The sequence below is a fragment of the Hemitrygon akajei genome, unplaced genomic scaffold, assembly GCF_048418815.1.
Source record: "Hemitrygon akajei unplaced genomic scaffold, sHemAka1.3 Scf000168, whole genome shotgun sequence".
Classification (NCBI taxonomy): domain Eukaryota; kingdom Metazoa; phylum Chordata; class Chondrichthyes; order Myliobatiformes; family Dasyatidae; genus Hemitrygon; species Hemitrygon akajei.
In genome coordinates this window covers 40,272-62,038 of record NW_027332054.1, presented here as the reverse complement: position 1 = coordinate 62,038, position 21,767 = coordinate 40,272, and the positions used below count along the sequence as shown (strand labels likewise).

Below are 21,767 nucleotides of genomic sequence, written 5' to 3'. Positions count from 1 at the left end.
TCTTGTGATTCTCGTTTCTCTTTATTACATTCACCTGGAACATTTTAAATCTCCTGCGAATGGATCAGCGCACCAGCGCTGGTTTTGTGACAGTTGATAGAAGAGCGAAGAAACCACACAGCTTTTCCCAGTGCATTATCCTGGTACCAATTGTCCTGTATTTTTACCCCGGAAATGTATTCAGTACAGTTGTTGATAACAAGGTTCACAGAATAATCCGAGGAATGATAAGCATTATGCATGTGGAGCATTTGATGGCCCTGGGCCTGTGTTCAGTGGAGTTCAGATGGTTGGCGGGTTAGGACAGGGGTGATTATTTACACCGACTGAATGACAAGAGGTTTGGTTGCAGTGAGAATGGAGAGGGTGTCTTGATTAGACGGAGAGTCTGGGATCTAAGAGTACCGCCTCAGAATAAAGAAGCTTCAATTTAAAACTGAGATGAGAGTAATTACTTTAGCCAAATGTTGGTTGATCTGTGGAATTTGGTGGAGGCTGTCGTTGGGTATATTCATGTTCTGGATTGCTAAATAGGTTGCGTGCTATAGCAGGGAAGCAAGAATACGGTGTTGGAAAAAAAATCCTCCATGATTGATTATGGAGCAGACTAGAATGACCGAATCACCTAATTCTACTCCTGTGCATTATGATTTGTATCTTATACCATGACTGAGTAATAACTTCTTTGTGTCCCATCACAAACAAGAGAAAATCTTCAGATGCTGCCAAGCAACACACATAAAATGCTGGAGGAATTCAGTAGGCCAGTCAGCATCTATGGAAGAGAGTAGAGTCGACATACAGATGCTGCCTGGTCTGATGAGGTCCTGCAGCAATTTTGTTTGTGTTTCTTTGTATCCCATGTCAGGCTTTGGTAAGTGTGAGGGGCAGTTACAGATTTCTTCACTCGCATCATTATATATGAGTTCAAGTTTAAGTTCCAATAAGTTTACTTCTTCGTTCTACTTTGTATGAGTAACATGCTTCATTATCTCTCTGGTTAAAGGTAGACCTGACCTGCGAGATTTATTGGAAGAAAGGCCACGACAGGAAGAAAATCACAACTGAAGACGAGTGAACAGCAACAATGAACCAGCCCGAAGACGGAGAGCAGCAAATGGAGATAACCCATCTGACTTGGCGTCTCCATTGATTCAGTCAGGAGAGAGTTTGGTGAGTCTTATGTACCCAAACACTGGTCCTTTAGACATTACATTTCTGTATCAAGGAAGGTAGGAAATAGCTGGAGTGGGACTGAATAAGCCTCGGATTACCAGTATGCATCTGTCAGACCCATTTGCACTCACTGCAGATTTGCTAATTACTCTGGGAAGCCACGCACATTCCCTCATATTGTTTGCTCATTTCAAACTCTTATCAGTTCTGCTGTTTCCTTGTTTGGCTGTGTTAGGTCACAATAATCTCAAAATGCGTTGAGAATTTCCTCCCTTTATAAGAGGCCGCAGTTTTCTCCTGCTCTAGTGATTGCAGAAATGTGGAATTACCATGAACTACAGCAACATGCCATTGACTCCTCTGTCTATTGCAAACTGCAACGATATACTTGCCCTCGAGTATGTTGTCGCACAAGCCTCCGCAAACCCTCTTGAAGCCAAATGTCCCAGCACCACATTTCAGTCTTAACTAGCAAATGCCAACCAATAATTTACATTTGTATACCCTGTCGCCATCAAGTGCTTTTCTACTAATAAATTGTCAGAAACTACGAACCTGTGATTAAGTATATTTAGGTTTTATAATGAAGTTATGTTCCCATTTGGCCCTGTACCAAAGGCATGGGTTATATCTGTACTTGAGATGAATAAATGTCCCTGCAGCCAGGACTGCTGGAGCTGCCAGGGTTAGTTTAAACTCAGTCGTTGCGGGATGGGAACCAGATAATAGAAGAGTTGATATAAAGGTAGATGCGAAGTTCACAGAGACTGTGGAACGATCGGATGTCGACAGGGCATCATGTAGTCAGTTGGAAATGTCTTTAATTCAATACAATATGTATTAAGAGTACGAGTAACTTAGAACATGGATGGTACATGTTATCACCATTACACAGACCGGGCTGTTACAAGGGCAGGATTGGTGTTTGATGCTCCAGGTTTTACTTGTTTCATAATACATATGGGGGGAGGAGGTGAAAAGCGGAGAATTGTCTTTACTAATTAGGAATCATATGACAGTTACATAAGCAGAGGACATCAATGTGGGTGGAAATCAGAAAAGGGAAGGGAGCTATCATTCTGTGAGTATTCTATAGGCCTCCCCCAAAGCCACTGGGATAATGAGAGCAGATAACTTGGCAGTTTTGGGAAAGGTGCAAAAACAACAAGGTTATTATCATTATTGATCTCAACTTTCCTGACGTTGATTGCACCTCCTTGTTCCAAAATGTGTCAATGGGGCAGAATGTGTTGTGGGTCCAGGAAGGATTCTTGACATGGTATGTGGATGGGCTAACTGGAGGATTTGCCATACTGTATCTAGTATGAGGCAATGATGCAGGTCAGGTGATAGATGTCACGATGGGTGACCTTTTTGAGATAGAGACCACAACACCCCAACTTTTATCATTGTCATGGACAAGGATAGTAGCAGACGATACGAGGCAGTATTTAACCAGTGTTTGGATAGTTACAATGGTATTCGAAGCATCTTGGGGGTGTATATTGGGAAAACATTCTCAAAGGGAAATGCCAGATGGAACTGTGAAGTTTGTTTCAGGAACACTTGAATGCGATTCGGGGTAGATTTGTTCCACACACAGTGTAAGAATGTTTATATAAACGAACCGTGGTTCACAAGGGATGAGAACATTTAAGCAAGAGGGAAAAGGAAGCATTATTTAGGTACAGTAAGCAACATTCAAGCGAGGCTCTAGAGAATTATATGGTACCCTGGAAGGAACTTAAGAAGCGACTTGGAGATCGAAGGCAAATTGAGAAGTTCTTGGGAAGTAGGACGACGGGAAACCAAAGACATTCTACATGTGGGTGAGGAAGAGGAGGGTGAATAGATTGAGAGTAGAACTAGGACTACTCAGGAACAAAGGTGGAAACGTGCCTGGAGGATGCGGTGATAGGTGAGGTGCTTAATGAATGCTTTGCTTCAGTTACCAATGAGGTGGACAGTGATTGTGATGATAGCATAGCAGCATGGCAATATTAAGAAACAGATGTTCAATCTACCAATATACACCACATTACTACAGGAAGTGAGAGGGGAGGTTACGGGGCATTGACAATGATGATTGTATCCTCTCTAACCACAGGGATAGTAATACATGATTGGAGGCTGTCAAATGTTGTTCCATAATGCAATTGTCATGGTTCCGGTTGGCTGTTCCCCTTTAACGCTCCTTTCTCCCTAATTATGCCCTAATTTCAGTCATTAGATCTCCATTGCTGCTAGTTTACTCAATTACCATACACCTGGTTTTCATCAGAGACTGTGAAATTAATCCGATGGCGACACGATCACAGGTTGCCAGTTTGTTGGTCTATTCCCATGTGATACTTTGTTTCTCGACTGCTTAGAACTGTTTGTTCTAAGTTCAACTCCAGTCTCAAGATATTCCATGAAAACCCCGTCACCGTGTCAAGACTCCATGTCAGAGCTCCGTGTCAAGATTCCTCCGGTTTATTGTCCAACGTTCACGCCTGCGCCCGCATCCCCAACTCAATCTCCACGCCGGTGTCCTGCACTTGGGTTCTGCTCAGTCGCTCTGTGCGACATCAATAAACCCAATGGGATCACTTTCCCATTTTTGTCTTGACTTATGGACTCCTTGTTTAGTTGACAGTCAAGACTCCTTGTGTCTTGACAGTATGACAAATACAATAAATGTTCGGTTAAGATTAGTGCAATATAACTTTTTACATCAATTATATATTACACCACAAAACATAAATAAATTAAATCCAAGTTTATCTGATCAGTGTTTCCGATGTAAACAAGAAACTGGTACATTTTTACATTCTACATGGTCTTGTTCTAAAATTCAACCTTTTTGGACAAATTTAAGACTTTTATTGGAACAAATTACGGGAATAAAACTTCCTCATAATCCAATATTACTTTTACTAGGTGATATTGAAGGGACAAAACCGAAACTCAAACTTAATAAATATCAGAAAGAATTTATAAAAATTGCGCTGGCTGTAGCCAAAAAGGCTATTGCAATTACTTGGAAATCAGATACATATTTAAGTATAGATTGTTGGAAAAAAGAAATCTATGGCTGTATTCCATTAGAAAAAATTACTTATAACTTAAGAGATAAATATGAAACATTTTTGAAAATCTGGGGCCCTTATTTACAAAAGACAGGATTAAATATATAGGTGCTCTGAAGAGAAAATTAATGGTTACTTGGGGAAAGAAATAAATACATATACTAAAGTTATTAAGAACTCCATGGAGCATGTGGAGACCTTCCAACAACCAGGCACTCTTTCTTTCTTTCTTTTCTTTCTTTCTTAATTTTTTTCATATAGGGAAGTTAGGGGGGAGGGATTAAGGGGAGGGGGGAAGGGTCACACACTTTTTTTTTCTACACTTGTAATCATTTAAAAATTCAATTAAATAAAATTAAAAAAATAAATAAATAAACCCAATGGGTTTAATCCTGGGGATTATAGACCAGTGAGTGTTACATCGGGGTGGGCAAACCCTTGGAACTCCAGCTGAAAACAATGTAAGACAGTTCCTTATCTTGCTCCGGTGGTTGGACTTGACAGCGGTGAAGGCAAGGCTCAAGGCAAGGCAAGGCTCCAGGCGACGCAGGCTCCAGGAGGAAGGTGAAGGGAAGGGATACAGACAGGGGGTATGGACAAGAACAATCCAGCCCAAACAAGAATCAGCTTCCTCAACAGAAACTGGGGAAAACCTGGAATAAGGAACATGGACCGGACTGTGAACCGGAATGTGCTACGATCTTAATGTGTTTCCCCGGAAAGGAGCTCCAAACCCACCAGACAAAGCAAGACTACCCAGACACATCAAGTCAAGAGACCAACTCTACCACCCAACAAACCAAAAACTAAAGTTACAAGACCTACACAAAACAACATAGTTACATATAGTTACAGTTAACGTATAGTTACAACAGTGCAGCCAATACCATAATTGATTTTTAAAAAACCATAGGCACAGTAAAAAATAGTCCAAAGATGCTAAAAGTTTCTAAATTCGAAAGAAACCATGACACAGTTTCCACAAGTCCTCAGGGTCCCGATAGACTCGTCATCCCACGCAGTCGGCAGAAGGGATTACTCCCGCTATGGACTTCCAAGGCGCCTGTGGACTCAGCTTCACAGACAATGAAAACTCCGTCAGACCCAGCCTCCCAGACGCAGCAGACCGTGAAAGCGCCCCGACCGCAGCGGACTCCAAGTCCGTCGAACCCGTTGTGTTAAAGTTAGACCTGAGGTGAGAGATTTATTGGAAGAAATGTCCCAAATGGAAGCAAACCACGAGTGAAGACGAGGGAACAGCAGCAAGTTAACCTGCCCGAGGACTGAGAGCATCAACTGGAGAGAACCCATCTGACTCAGAGTTTCCTGTGATTCAGTCAGGAGAAAGTCTCGTGAGTCTCATTTACTCAAACACTGGTCCTTTAGACATTACATACCTGCACAAAGGAAGGTAGTAAATAGTTGGGATGAGACTGAAAGTGCCCAGAAGTACCAGTTATGCCTCTGTCAGACCAGTTACAATCACTCCAGGTCTGGTAATGTGCTCTCAGTATCCCAGCTCTTTAAAGTCACTCACATTCCCTCAGTTTTTGCTCATTTCAATATCTTGCATCTTGTGAAAAAGCTTTTGGTCACTTCTGAGTGGGGAGAGGTAGACAAAGGGGTGAGTTTATACTTAAAATCTTTAAAAACAAGTAATTCTTTGAACTTACTTGCTGCAAACTTGCTTGACCTTTTCTACTTGGAGTGACGGAGAATGAGGGGTGACCTGATAGAGGAGTATAAAATGATGAGAGGCATTGATCATGTGGATAGCCAGAGGCTTTTTTCCCAGGGCTGAAATGATTGATATGAGGGGGTACAGCTTTAAGGTGCTTGGAGGTAGGTAGAGGGGGGATGTCAGGTGAGTTTTTCCGCAGAGAGTGGTGGGTGTGGAATTCATTGCTGGCGAGGCTTGTGGAAGCGGATAAAATAGGGTTTTAGATAGGTAAATGGAGCTAATTAGGTAAATAGACTTTTAGATAGGTAAATGGAGCTCAGAAAAATAGGTCTGTGCAGTTGGGTAATTCTAGACAGTTTCTAGAGTAGGTTACATGGTCGGCAGAACGTTGTGGGCCAAAGGGCCTGTAGTGTGCTGTTGGTTTCTATGCTCCATATTCAAACTTACTACCTATACCCTATATATTCCTAACCAAATGATTGATATAGATGACAAGTAACAATAGGTGTAACCATGGGGATCATCACTAGGCACTGGCCTCGAGTCCAATAAACAGCCTCTCACCATCACCATCTAATTCCTGCCATTCAGCTGTTCCCAGACTCTGGGGCTCTGTAGCAAACACAATGTTCAGGAAGATTAGTCAATAATTAAAGCGAAAAGGGAATTGTTGCTTCCTGAAAGGTCACGTATCCTGTCTGATTCAATGGACCAACTCCTCCCTTGTTTATGACTTAATTTATCCTGGGTCCTATCCTTCTGGGTCACGCTGCGTCTGATAACCCACATTCCCAACCTCCTTTCTCCCCGCCAATGGCCCCACGCCCTTTCCCCATTTACCCCACACCCCCACACATAGACTGATCCACATCACCCACATCCTCCCTCCCAGCGAGGGGAACCACAACTAATTGATCCCACAGTCTCGGCTCAGACATGAAACTAAAATCAGATCTTCAAGACCAGACAGCCTGGACTTTCCAGCCATCCGACTCGGTCCCAGCCCACTTCCACTGCAGCCGATGCTCGATTTACACAAACCTGTGATCAGCCCCATCCTCACCGTCGCCTAAACAGGAGAACCACTTGCATCAGCTGGAATTGGCACTGTGCTGCACTTTGCAGAACGTCCCTATGGCACCACTGGAGGGCGAATGGACAACACAGAGGGTTTGACTGACCTGTCCTTTCAATTTCACACCCCTGAACTCCACATCAACTCCATCCAACCAAATCTGGGCAAACTTCACTGACCAGCAAATATAGTGTATCTCAGCGATCAGCTGTTTGAATGATACACTGACTTAGAGGAAGGGGTATCTGTGGTCCACATTGTCAGTGTTTAGTTTGTCAGGAGACATACACTGCAGTGATGAGAGGTCTTCTGTTAACTGATATAAATCTGTGTTTACACTGCTGTCAAATCCATTTTATGTTTATTGTTTATGAAATCAGTAAACAACAGGATACTGCATTGACTGGCCCAGTCCAAACCAGATCACCCTGAAAAGTCCTCTCCAGAAACATTTGGGTTTTGTGACCCAGTTCGTGAAAAGTGCCAATGCCCACTCCGTCAACAACATGGGAAAGCCGGGCACATAGCAGGGGACTCTCCTGATTCAGTGATGAAATCTGTTAAGTTTCCGTCATTGTTCTCCTGATATCATTAAAAATGTCAATTGAACATCTTTTGAAAACAACTTCTCACCCACATGTGACGTCACTCTGCACCCCCTCATGCCTGATGTCAGGTGTGGGTTCCCCACACTAGGATTTGATATCACTCTGCGTCCCCTCATGCCTGACATCACGTGAGTTCCCCCACACTAGGATCTGACGTCACGTGTGCACTTCCTTACGTCACACTGGTGCTGAGACGGTTGAATTTTACCGGCTAAGGTAACAGCTACCTGACCCACCCACCCCACCCGACAGTCAACAGAGGCGTTACCCTCTTTACATTGGTGAGAAGTGATGTCAATCACTGCTTACACCCAATAACGGAGATGGACCGGCCGAGAGGGCGTTACCCTTGTTGATACCGACTTCCGCTCCCGTCCCCAAACTCCCATTCAAAACAGAACAAATCTCAAAGTAAATGTCCAGCCTTTTTATTTATTTACATTTCCCTCCACGTGAAGTTGGGTGCGTTCGTGAAGTGACTTCTGTGACCGGATTATAATGTATTGCTGACAGAGAGGAGGAGACCGCTCGGCCCATTGGTTTGATGCAGGCTGCTCGCAGAGAGAGTGATCTGGCAGAATGACGAGGGTGAGGGATTTTACTGAGATGATAAAGATGGTGTGAGAGGGGTGTGAACAGCATCGAGTCTGAGAGGTTGTTTGTCTCAGTGGGGGATCAAGGAGCAGGATGGGGAAGGAGCCCATTGACAGTGGGGAAGGGGGGTATATTATTGAAAGGATGAAGATGGTGTGAGAGGGGTCGGACAGGATACAGAGGCGAGCAGAGGGATTCTCCACATTGGGAGGCAAACACCGGCACACTGCTGATCTGCAAGTGTGGCTGATGGTCCGGGCAAAGTGGATTGGAGTCGTGTTGGGGGGCAAGAATGAACTGGTCTTGAGTCTTGTTGAATGACAGAAAGCACTGAACGGGCTGAGTGGCCTGCTCCTGTTTCTGGTGTCTTGGTGTTAAAAGAGAATGAATAACCAGACCCTTCTTGGGTCTGCATGATGTTCCAGTGGGTGTTGTAGGGACCGGTGCTTGGAGCTCAGTTGTTTCCAAACTGTGTAAACAACTTGGCTGAGGGAACAAATTTAACATTTTCAAGACTGCTCTTGAAAAAAATGTATATTTGTACATGGTTAATGACAGAAAATCTGTATTTATGATTATTGACACAACATATATATTTGTATATTGTTAATGACATAAAATTTGTATTTCTATATTGATAATGGCGCAGAATTGTATAATCTGTCATCTGAATGTACTTGCCTGTGATGTTGCTACAAGTCAGTGTTTCGCTGTACCTGTACCTTCCCATATTGTGCACTTGGCAATAAATTCAATATTTGTTTCTGCTACAGAAGTGGGTGATCTCACAGTTCCCACATTGGGCTCCAGCTGACCTGTTTCTCCAACTCACTCCTTTTACCTCAGTTTCCCTGAAACCTCTTGACAAGAGACACAGAACATTGAACAGTACAGTACCAGAACAGGATCTTCGGCCCAAAACGTTTTGCTCAGCTAATTAAATTAGGAATCAAATGGCTAACTAATCCCTTCTGCCAACACAATGTCCACACGTCCCTCACACTCATGTGCTGATTTAAATATCTCTTAAAAGTCACCGCTGTGTCTGCCAGAACCAGCACCCCGGGCAACACATCCTAGCAACCCGCCACTCTCTCTGTTAATAACACTTGCCCCTCACATCTCATTTCAAACTACTCGCTCTCACTTTAAATACATGGCCTCTTCTATTAGACATGTCTAACCAGGATAAAAAATATTGTCTGTCTTCTCTATCTCTGCCTCTCATAATGTTATACACCTCCACCGTCTCACCCCAGCCTGCAGGGCTCCAGAGAAAATAACCCAAGTTTGTCCAACCTCTCATTATAGCTCATGCCCTCTAATCCAGGCAATATCCTGGTAAACCTCTTCTGCACCATCTGTGCGTTAAGTAACGAGGTTGGTTGGTTGGTTGGTTGGTTGGTTGGTTGGTTGGTTGGTTGGTTGGTTGGTTGATTGGTAGGTAGATACTTTATTCATCCCCATGGGGAAATTCAACCTTTTTTCCAATGTCCCATACACTTGTTGTAGCAAAACTAATTACATACAATACTTAACTCAGTAAAAATATGATATGCATCTAAATCACTATCTCAAAAAGCATTAATAATAGCTTTTTAAAAAGTTCTTAAGTCCTGCCGGTTGAATTGTAAAGCCTAATGGCATTGGGGAGTATTGACCTCTTCATCCTGTCTGAGGAGCATTGCATCGATAGTAACCTGTCGCTGAAACTGCTTCTCTGTCTCTGTATGGTGCTATGTAGAGGATGTTCAGGGTTTTCCATAATTGACCGTAAGTGAAGGTTGTGAGACCTTCACACCGAACTGTCTGAGATAAGCCGCCGCTCAGCCCGTTGTTCTGGTCCTATAAGCAGGATGAAGTAAAACATGTTTCTATCTTGTTACTGACAGAGAATCGTATAACTTGTGTTCCGTGTGTTATCTGAATGTACTTGCCTGTGATGCTGCCACAAGTCAGTGTTTCTCTGTACCTGTACCTTCCCCTACTTGTGCACTTGGCAATAAATTCAACAGGATCTGAGAAATCTCAGTGAGATTTGATTAGTGATGATCATCTTGGCAGCTCGGTAGGTCGAATGTATGAGACAGTACACTGTTAAATGCAAAACCCTGAACAGTGTTGATGATCAGAGGGATCTTAGACTCCAAGTTCATCGCTCCCTGAAAGAGACTGCACAAATTGATCGGGTGGTTAAGAAGGCAAATGGCGTGGTTGTCTTTATTAGTTGAAGCACTGAGTTCAAAAGTCGGGATTTTCTGTTGGAGCTTTATAAACCTAGTTAGACCACATCTGGAGTGTTTCATATAGTTCTGGTCGCCCCCATTCTTGGAAGGATGTCGGGGCTTTTGACAGGGCTCAGAAGAGGTTTACCAAGATACTGCCTGGATTAGAGGGCATGAGCTATAACGAGAGGCTGGACAAACTTGTGTTGTTTTCTCCAGAGCGGCGCAGGCTGGGGTGAGACTGGATGGACGGTTTTCAGATTACAAGAGAAATACATGAGTGGACAGACGGTATATTTTTCCCAGGGTTGAAGTATCTAAGATAAGAGGCCATCCATTTGAGGTGAGAGGGTGTAGGTTAATGGAGATATGAGGGGCGCGTATGTTTTTCCTCACCAAGTCTGCTGGGTCGGTCGCTGGACTTTGCTCCCTGGGGTGACCCTCCGCTCTGACGCAGTAATCACCCCGCGCATACTCACAGCCCCCGGATGGGGGGTGGTTTGTTTTTATCCCATTCGTTGTTGAAGCGGATCGTCTGGGGGATCGGGAGTGGCAGGGAGAGGGTCCTCGCCCCCTCCCCCCCCCCCCCCCGGGGGAGAAATCAGTTTCCCATCGGTGAGTACTGAGGCCAGTGCCGAGTCGGCAGCTCTGATGTTGGGTAGTGAATCCCGGTAACTTCCCGAACTGTCGGCCATTTACTCATTTTCCAACTATCTGCGCTCAAAGACAGACACACTTCACTGATCTCTCCCTGCGAACCAACAACCCAGGCGGTCAATCTCCACACAATTAAAATGGCGAATCAGCCTCAGGGCAAAGGGGCGCCTATTTAAAACAGAGATTCGGAGACATTTCTGTAGCCAGAGTGTGGTGAATGTGTGGAATTAGCAGAGGGAGCTGTGGGGGTATTTACTAGGTTCTTGAGTGGTTACGATGAGAAGGCCGTAGAGTGGGGCTGAGGAGGGGGAAAAAGGTTAGCTTGATTGAATGCCGGAGTAGACTCGATGGGCCAAACGGCCTAATTCTGCTCCTATGTCCTATGGAGCCGGTTTGCTGTCGAGGAGACCCGCCCACCGGTCACGGTATCCTGTTTTCTGCTCTTATTCTGCTGCAGATTTGCAGACTGCGGATTTTTCCCGAGGCCCCCCACCGGCTCTGTCCATGTAAAAATCGCATCGCGCATGCTCACAGTCTGCGGAATGCAGTGATTTTTGGCCGGCGGAGTCCAAGTGACCGTTTTGTGCTGACGTGGATTTGTTGGAGAAATCTAATATTGGCCAATGAGTCCCGTTAACGTCCCAAACTGTCGACTTCGCCTCGCTTCCTGGAACTTCTCAAAAACTTTTTTCACTTCAGATAAGCCGCTTTTAAGCCTGGTGATATGTACCTTCTCCCTAATGGAGGTGGGTGAGTAAAGGGAATGCCCAGGTTGTGGGGGTCTTTGATTTTACCGAGGGAGCGGGAAGTCCAGAAGGGGTTCACGTAGGGGAGACTGGTTTCTGTGATGAGCTGATCTGTATCCGTAACTCTGCACTTCCTTGCAGCCATGGGCAAAGCAGTCGCCATACCAATGTGTGGGGTATCCAGATGGGAAACTTTTTATGGTGCATTGATAAAATTTGCTGATGGGCAAAGCGTATATTCCAAAGTTCTCATGGTTTGTTCTAGCTTTGTTATTTTCAGATCATTTATACAGTAGTATTGTGGTGAGCATTTGGTCCATAATGACAGATGAGGCAGCTCATTAAACTTAATAACAGTTTTATCGTGATAAACACAAAATAGACCGGCCAGCTCGACCCGGAGAGTGAACCCAACCAGTCTATACAGACAGTGCAGGCGACCATCACACACCCTGGTTACAGTAAGTGTGACCCAGAAATACTCAAGCAAGTAACTGTATAATCCAAGCTAAAAGGTAACAATAAATGAACCGGAACATCCCATCATAATCCCACAAAAGCATTTTAACACAAGAGCAATAAACAGTGCTGCTCATTAGAAATGTAGGGGGTGGGCTGTTGACCAACCCCTCCTCCTGAGGACCATCAGTGATCGTCCTTGATCCCTTCTCTCAGCTGATTCCATCTGCTCATTCCTCACCCATCTTGTTCAACCGCTGTCCAGCCTGTATCCCACCACCTGAACGATATATATCAACATCTTGTTCAACCTCTGTCCAGCCTGTATCCCACCACCTCAATGATATATATCAACCATCTTGTTCAACCTCTGTCCAGTCTATATCCCACCACCTCAATGATATATATCAACATCTTGTTCAACCTCTGTCCAGCCTGTATCCCATCATCTCAATGATATATATCAACCATCTTGTTCAATCTCTGTCGAGTCTGTATCCCATCATCTCGATGATGTATATCAACAATCTTCTTCAACCTCCATCCAGTCTGTGCTGCCTGGGGTGATGGTAGTGGCAGATACATTGGGACTTTTAAGAGATATTTAGATCAGCACATGAATGTGAGGAAAATGGAAGGATATGGACATTGTTCTGGCAGATGGGATTAGTTTAGATGGCCATTTCATTAATTGAATAGACTGAGCACTGTGCTGTACTGTTCTATGTTCTGTGTCTCTTGTTGAGAGGTTTTGGGGTAATGGAGGCAAAAAGAGTGAGTGGGAACAACAGGTCACTGGAGCCCAGTGTGGGAAATGTGAGATCACCCAGTTCTGTAGCAGAAACTGAAATCCTGGGTGTGTTAAAATGGAGAGTTTAAGTGCAGTGGGTAGAGAGGGAGGTGAAAGGTACATTGTATTTATTGTAAGAGTTATTGGGTGTAAGAGTGAAATGATTTTAACAATTACTTGCGTTTTGTTGAGATTGTACCTGGAATATGGTGTAAAATCCCGCTCCCCATATTGACATGGGTTATATAGGCCTGCTGTTGAAGAAAGGCTTAAAAAAATAAACGAGCAAACTATAGACCAGTGCTTCTGACATCAGTATTAGAAGCACTGCATATATAAGTATTTGAAAAGACAAGACTGACTTGGAACAGTCAGCATGGCTTTGTTTGCTCTTGGCAACACACACAATTTTTTTTTTGATGAGGTTATGGGGAATGTTACCAGGAAAGTAGATAAAGACAATGAAGCGAATGTTTTTTACATGGTCTTTTGCAAGCATTTAACAATCCTGCGTGGGAGGTTGGTCAAGAAAATTCATTTGGATCACGTTCAACGTAAGGAAGTAAATTTGAGTAGACAATCGCATTTTGGGAGAAGGTGGACTGTGATGGTAGATGATTGTCTCCATTAGAAGGTGGACTGTGATGGTAGATGATTGTCTCCATTAGAAGGTGGTCTGTGATGGTAGATGATTGTCTCCATTAATCGTTGGGTCCGTTGCTGTTTGTCATCTATATCAATGATTGGGATGGTAATGTTTTTAACTTGATAAGCACATTTACATGTGACACCAAGGTTAGGTGTGTAGTTGACAGAGAGGCAAATTATCTATCATAGGTTACAGGGATCTGGAACAGCTGGAAATACTGAGCTGAAAATGGCAGATGGAATTTAATGCAGGCAAGTGCGAAGTGTTGTGCTATGGTAGGTCTTACACAGTAAACAGTAGAGCACTAACGTTGCGGTGGAACAAAAGGATCTGGGAATAGAGGTCCATAATTCATTGAAAGCAGCACCACAGGTAGATAGGGTGGTTAATAAATGCTTTTGGCATAGTGACCTTCATCAATTAAATTATTGACTGCAGGAGATGGGATGTTATTTTGAAGTTGTATAAGACATTGGTGAGTCCGAATTTGGAGTATTGTGTGTAGTTTTGGTCACCTACCCACAGGAAAGATGGAAGTAAGTTTGAAAGAGTACTGGGAAAAATTTCAAGGATGTTTCCGGAGGACCTGGGTGATAAGGAAAGGATGAATGGCTTTGGACTTTAATCCTTGAAATGCTAAAAATTGAGAGGAGACTTGATAGAGCAGTGCAACATGAAGATGGGTAGAGATTGGTAAATGCAAGCAGGCCTTTTCCACTGAAGTTGGGTGGAACGACAACCAGAGATCATGCATTGTGGGTGAAAGATGAAAAGTTTTATGGGGACATGAGTGGATAAGTCTTCAATCAGAGGGTTGAGAGAATGTTGAACAGAAGTGGTACATGCGAGCATGATTTCGCCTTTGAAAATATGGATGGGTGAATATGGCTACTGTGCAGGTGGGTGGGAACAAGTGGTTCAAATGACTGAGACAAAGCGCCTGTACTGTGTTCTGTTTTGATATGACTCTCTAACTATGACTCTGACTGCTTGATCACAGACAAAGGTTTGATTGAGTAAAAATCCAAAATTAATATCAGACTTGAATGATTCACACCTTAATTCCCCAAAAATATTCAACAGCATGGATATGTTTTGATATGATGTCAAACTGCCCACACGCTCCCAGTTGCGGATCTTTCATAACCAGGGAAAGACAAAATGCTGGAGTAACGCAGCAGGTCCGGGCAGTGTGTTTGGAACTGAATACAAAGGGAGCGTTTTGGGCTGAGATCCTTCAGAGGAACTGGAAAGGAAGGGGGAAGAGGCAATATCATTGATTGATTTGGATTGTGCAGGTTGCTCTTCTGTGAGACTCGGAGCTCAGGGTTTGTGTTTAAGCAGCTGCCTGCACATTCCTCAGAACAGGGAGCGGCATTTCTGCTGAAACTAGTTCGACATTTCACTCTCAATCCTGTAAACAAAGTCACTTCAGTATTCTATTTAACTATTTCTGCATATGCAAATATGCTAAGCTGTTAATAGTTTGCAATGAACCTGTAGCATGTCGTAAACGACACTGCTGATGGGCTCGAACCAGCTATGTTACCAATTACAGCTGTGAGTTTGCAGTATTTAATTATTTTTACTTCAGACTCACATTATCTGCAGTTATTTTTAAACTTTTTTTCCCCAATACATTTAAAAAAAATGGATCCATGACATTCCCAACTGTGACATTCCTTAATATAATGACATTACACAGTGTATGAACCATGCATCTTTCTCAGTCAAAGTTGCCAATAACCCTTGAAATATTGTTGATGTAAGGGTAAAGGTGAGGGGTGGAATGAGGTGGAGAGAGAGAGGTTGAGCAGGGAGAAGGGAAACGGTCAGGGCGAAGGTCTACAAGGTGGACAGGGAGCAGCTAACATGAGGGTGAGTCAGTGGAGTAGGTAGATGGGGGGGTAGACCTTGGGACAGAATGGGTAGACAGCAGGAGGAGATATAATTAGAGAGAAAGGGACAGGGAGGGCGGAGGGTGAGAGAGTGGGTGAGTGAGGGGTTTGAAAGATGGGTAGAAAGGGGAGAGAGAGGTGGGAAGGGAAAGAAGAGTGAAAATGGTAAGAGGGAGTAGGAGATACAGGGTGAGAGAGGGAAGGACTGTGAGAAAGGGAGTGAGGGAGATAATGAGAAGAGTAGAGTGTTGGTGGAATAGGAGAGAAAGGTGGAGAGGCTGATGGACAGAGTGGAGTGAGTAATTTGTAGAGAGGATGAGGGAGTAGAGCGGGAGTGATAGTGTGAGTGGGGTTTCGGGAGTGGAGGATGGAGATGAGGAAGGAGAGGTGTGGACGAGGGGGCGAGGAGGATGGGTGAGCGAGAGCAGCTGCAAGCAAGCAGGGGTGAGTGACTGGGGATTTGTGAGAGAGGGACGAGTGAGATAGGCCGTGAGGAGGGAGCGGAGCTGGATGTTCAGTGAGGAGCGAGGGGTGACTGAGTTGTCGTGGCAGGTATATTTAAATTATACTTGCTGACATGTGAGGTAATAGAGGGTTGGAGGATAGCTAACGTTGTTCTGTTTAAGAAATGCTGAAAAATTAAACCAGAAAACTATAGGCCAGTGATTCCTCATACTTAATACTTTATTGTCACCAAACAATTAATACTAGAGCGTACAATCGTTACAGCGATATTTGATTCTGTGCTTCGCACTCCCTAAAGTACAAATTGAATTAAGTATAATAAAAATTGAAATTATAAATCATAATTAGAAAATAGAAAAGGGAAAGTAAGGTAGTGCAAGTTAGGTTCAGTTATTTGGAAGGTACGGCCCAGATCCGGGTCAGGATCTGTTCAGCAGATTCTGACACCAGTAGTGTGAATGGTATTGAAAGCACCACATTATATAACTATTTGAAAAGACAGGACTGATTTGTTATGATCAGCATGACTTCCTCTGTGCTTGGCAATGACAGAATTTTTTTCGATGAGGTTAGGGGGAATATTACAAGGGAAGTAAGTAAAGTCAATGCAGTGGACGTTGGCAGCATGAACTTTTGCAAGGCATTTAACTATCCCGTGTGGGGGTTTGGTAAAGAAAATTCATTTGCTCCAAGTTCAATGTAAGGAAATAAATTAGAGTAGACAGTGGTGTTTTGGGTGAAGGCCGACAGTGATGATAGATGGTTGTCTCCCTGATTGGGGGTTTATGACCGGTGGAGGGCCACAGAAACAGTAGTTGGGCCGTTGCTGTTTGTCATCTATGATAACGTGTTTAACTTGATAAGCACATTTGCATATGACAGGAATATCAGGGGTGTAGTGGCAGAGAGGCAGGTTACAGTGGGATCTGGCGCAGCTGCAAATTCTGAGCTGAAAATGGCAGATGGAATTTAATGTAGACAAGTGCAAAGTGTTGCACTATGTAGGTCTTACACAGTAAACAATTGCGCACTAAAGAGTGCGGTGGAATAAAGGGATCTGGGCATACAGGTCCATAATTCATTGAAAGTAGCGTCACAGGTAGATTGGGTCATAAAAAAGAGCCTTTTCCAGATTGCCTGTGTAAATTAATGTACTGAATCCTGGAGATGGGATGTTGTTTTGAGGTTGTAAAAGACATTGGTGAGTTTGAATTTGGAGTATTGACTGCAGTTTTGGTCATCTATCTATAGAAGACAAGTAAATAAATTTGAAAGAGTACTGGGAAAATGCTTTTCTGTGAGATTCTGAGCTTAGGGTCTGATGTAAGCAGCTGTTTGGCCCCACATATTCCACAGAACTACAGGCAGTTCTTCTTAAAGCAGAACTTTAGGCCATTCTGCTAAAACCATATCCAACTCTCATTCGGGTGTTAAAACATTCACATTATTAGTCTGTTTGACTATTTCTGTTGCAGGGAGGGTCAATGAATGTGAAAACTAATATAAAGAACACTACCGATGATTTCGAAACCACAACATTACCAATTACAGATGATGCTCTGCTTGCTGCGAGTTTCTGGAATTTTATAATTTTTTCCTTCAGACTCACATTGTCTATATTTGTTTCTAAAACATTCTTTTCATGATTCCATAAAAACTCAGTTTGTGACAGTCACCGGACCATGAGACACAGGAGCAGAATTCAGCTCCGACATTCCATCATGGCTGATCCCCGATCCCACTCAACCCTATACATCTGCCTTCTTGCCATATCCTTTGATGTTCTGAATGATCAGGAGACAATCAACTTTTGCCTTAAATACACCCACGGATTGTCCTCCACTACAGTCTGTGATAGATTCACTACTCTCTGGCTAAAACAAATCCTTCTTTAATCTTTTCTAAACGGTCGCCCCTCAATTTTAAGGCTGCAACCCCCAGATTTGGATACCTTCACCACAGGAGCATCCTCTCCACATTCGCCCCAGCCAGTCCTTCTAACAGTCAGTAGGTTTCAATGAGATTCCCCAGCATTCTTCTAATTCCAGTCAGTACAGGCCCAAAGCTGCCACATCCTCCTCATATGTGAACCCCTTCATTGCAGGAATCATCCTCATGAACCTCCTGCGGTCACTCAACGATGACAACACATGGTTTCTGAGATATTGGGCCCAAAACTGTTGATGACACTTGAAATATGGCCTGATTAATATCTCATAAAGACTCAGAATTTTCTCCTTGCTTTTATATTCTATTCCCCTTAAAATAAATGACAACATTGCACTTGCCTTCTTTATCACAGACTCAACCTATAAATTAACCTTCCAGGAGTCAGACCCGAGTACACCTGATTCCCTCTGCACCTCTGATGTTTGAACATTCTCCCGTTTAGATGACAGTCTACATTATTAGACAGGGATAGAGAGGCATTAGCTGGGCAGGAAAAAGGAGAGATGGAGAGGGATGAAGGCATGAGAGAGCGGGGAAGGGTGTGGGGAAAGAGGAAGGGGAGTTGAGCATGGGAGGGGAGGGAGAGAGAGCTCGGGGTAGGTGGGGAAGGAGAGGGTGGGAGGAAAAGTGGACAGGGAGTGGGAGAAGAGCGCAGCGGGGAGGGGGGCAAGTGGGAGGACAGCGCGGGAAGGATAGCGAGTGTTTTGTAATGAGCGACAGACACTATATAACCGAATAACCTCGGGTGTAGCGGCTCAGACTGACATCTCTGTGTATGGTGAGCACACCGCTCACCCAGCACCTTACTGAACTCCGTCCGGTTTCAACATCACAGTAAGTGTTGTCTCCGATTCTTCAGAACCAGGGAGCGTTTACACTGGGGTTTGGCTTTTGTCGGGCTTGGGAGGGAAGTCAGTGGGCGAAGGGAACTCTGAAATCTTCAAATTAACAAATTAATTATTGACCAAATGGATTAAAAGAAACAATTACCTTCAACTACAAACATTCTCCAGTTGGTTTCTACTGAGACGCTGTAGAAAAACCTTTCTGCAGTGATATGCGAAATGTCCCCACAGGGCAGTGAAAGAGTCTCTCTCCCTCTTCGCCCTCCCTGACACACACTCACTCACATACACAGGAAAAACTATTGAGAATACAGAGCTACTGTAAGATATTGGCATTCGGAACATCCTCGTGGACTATGCCACAGATCGATTCATTTAATTAAGTCGCAAATATATATATATTAAAACTACAGATATTGGGTGTTTGAAGTAAAATAAACTACTGGAAACTCTCAAAGTCTAATAGCAATTGTAATAAGTAGACATTCAGATTGCAGACACTGGTGAACTTTCTTTTCTATATCATCGGTGTTTTAATGTTTTTTCCTGTTACAGAAATATTTAAATTCAGTGTTAAATTAGCTTTGTTCACAGTTGAAGGTGAGCGTGAAATGTTGAAGTAGTTTGTCCGTTTTCAGCAGAGAAGCCGCTCCCTGCTCCAAGGAATGTCTGCGTGTCAGAATTTGCCCTGCAGACAGGCAGCAGCTTGCACACAGAAAATTGCACTGTGAGTCTCACAGAGCAGCAACACCGGCCCCTCCCCCATAGTTACTAAATGACCCTCGTCTGATGGTCTGGTGTAAAGTTAGAAGGAAACGACTTGAAAATATACCCACAGGGAGGCTGAACATTCTTAGTGAATTAAGGTGAATTCAGCTTCTGTTCTTTATTTCTGATCTTTACTTCCAGTCGACATGTTACCCGTGTTTTGGATCAGTGATCAAGAAGTTACTCGCAAACAAGAGAACATTTGCAGATGCCGGAGCAACACACACGAAATGTTGGAGAAAAGAGTGAACAGATGATGTTTTGGGCCGAAACCCTTCGGCAAGACTCCTTTCCCAGATGCTGCCTGGCCTGCTGACCTCTTCCGGCATTTTGTGTGTATTAGAAGAAGTTATTCGCACTATTTTGTCTCTTCTGGCGGTCGTGGTATTTGTGTTCTTGCATTATCCTGTCTGCACGGTTGAGATTCTCCACAATTCATGTCAAGGTTCAAAACAGTTCCTGAATCAGGGGTTACAATTCCAAAGCAAGTGTAGTCGTTTTTCTCGTGACTGTGTTTATTGTTGGTGTTTCGAGCTGATTTCCTCAACGTCCTTTAAAAGAAAAAGACGTTGATTCTGTTCAAAGTCTCGATACATAACAAACAGTGGGGGTGGGGTGACCAGTTACAGAAAGCGACAGGCGGCATTTCGGAGCAAACACCGTGATTTCACAGGCACGATGGGCTGAGTGGCCAATTTCTGCCTGGTCTGTGCACAAGAAAAGCTCTGACTACAGAGTTACTGTAAATTAAGTTAATAAGTACGGTCCACGGCAAATAACCTACTGTTGAACAAAAAATAACTATTGCAGTAATTAAATCATCCAGAACGTTGACCGAGATGATAAGCAACAATGAACCTAGCACCGACCCCCACTGCACCCCACGAGTCACTGGTCTCCAGTCAGAGAGTCAAACCATCTTCCACCACTTACTGGCTTCTCCCACAAAACCAATGTCCAAACCAATTTACCACCTCATTCTGAATGCCAAACCTTCTTGTCTAATCTCCCAGGTGGGGACTCTGCCAAATGTCTTGCTATATTGTAGTGAACTATATATTTTTAATTCAGTAAATTAACTGTTCTCTCTCCCAGAGCAGTAAGTGTCACGTTGTTCCAGTTTGATAACTGACCAACAACATTCTTGCACAGCAGACTTTCACGGCTCTGGGGAGAAACTAACCATGAAAGTTATGGGGGAGACTTTGCAGAGCTCTGCTGTTGCCCAGTGTCTGAGTCCAGGACCTTATGACCCCAGGGCTGCTGCAGGACCGTCCACACTGCAAGTGTCCTCTCAGGGCAGTGGAGCAAGTCTGTTTCAAAAAGCCTCAGGTATCCCTGTGAACACAGTCCCAAACCGGCAATGCCCAGAGTCCGGCTCTCTGGAAAGTGAAACGATAAAGATGGTTTCCCATCGCTGACAAGTGGAGCAGCGGCATTACTGCCCCACGACGGCTGTGATTGAGTCCCAGGGATGAGGATGTGATCTTTGGCCGTCCAGCTGCACAGTTTGTTATTGGGGAACAGAGAAGAACATGGGAAGTGGATCTTCAGCCCGATGGACTCAATCGGAATTAATCCCCGAAGAGTCATCAGGAGGATGTGTCATATCACAGGCATATGTAGTGAATGTTGTTGGCTTTGTGGCAGCAGTACAATGCAATATATAATAGTAGAGAAAAAACTGCATTACAGTAAATATCTGTTACTGAAAGTTAAATAATTATTGCAAAAATGAATTCAGTGAAGTAGGTTCATGGTTTCCATGTCAATTCAGAAATTGGATGGCAGAGGGAAAGAAGCGGTTCCTGACTAGTTGAGTGTGTGCCCTCTATCTCCTGTACCACCTTCCTGGTGATACCAATGAGAAGAGGGCATCCCCTTGGTGAAGCAGATTCCTAATGACCGATGCCACCGTTTTGAGGCATCGCTCCATGACGATGTCCTGGATGCTACGGAGGCTACCACCCATGATGGAGCTGACTGAATTGACAACTTTGCTGAGAGTATTTCGATCCTGTGCAGTAGCTTCATCACTTCCCCCACCCTACAGTATGAAGCAATGTGCAGACAGTTAGAACAATTTTTATGGTACAACTGTAGAAATCCG

General features: G+C 43.9%; 1 protein-coding gene across 1 annotated transcript in view; it reads left to right on the top strand.

The window, feature by feature from the left end:
• LOC140724168 (NACHT, LRR and PYD domains-containing protein 3-like) overlaps window positions 1-21,767 on the top strand; it is a 56,927-nt gene that overhangs the window by 9,595 nt on the left and 25,565 nt on the right. The window contains exon 2 of the mRNA XM_073038653.1: window positions 1,007-1,173. The gene's annotated coding sequence lies outside the window, so the exon portion shown is untranslated. The remainder of the gene's footprint in view (window positions 1-1,006; window positions 1,174-21,767) is intronic.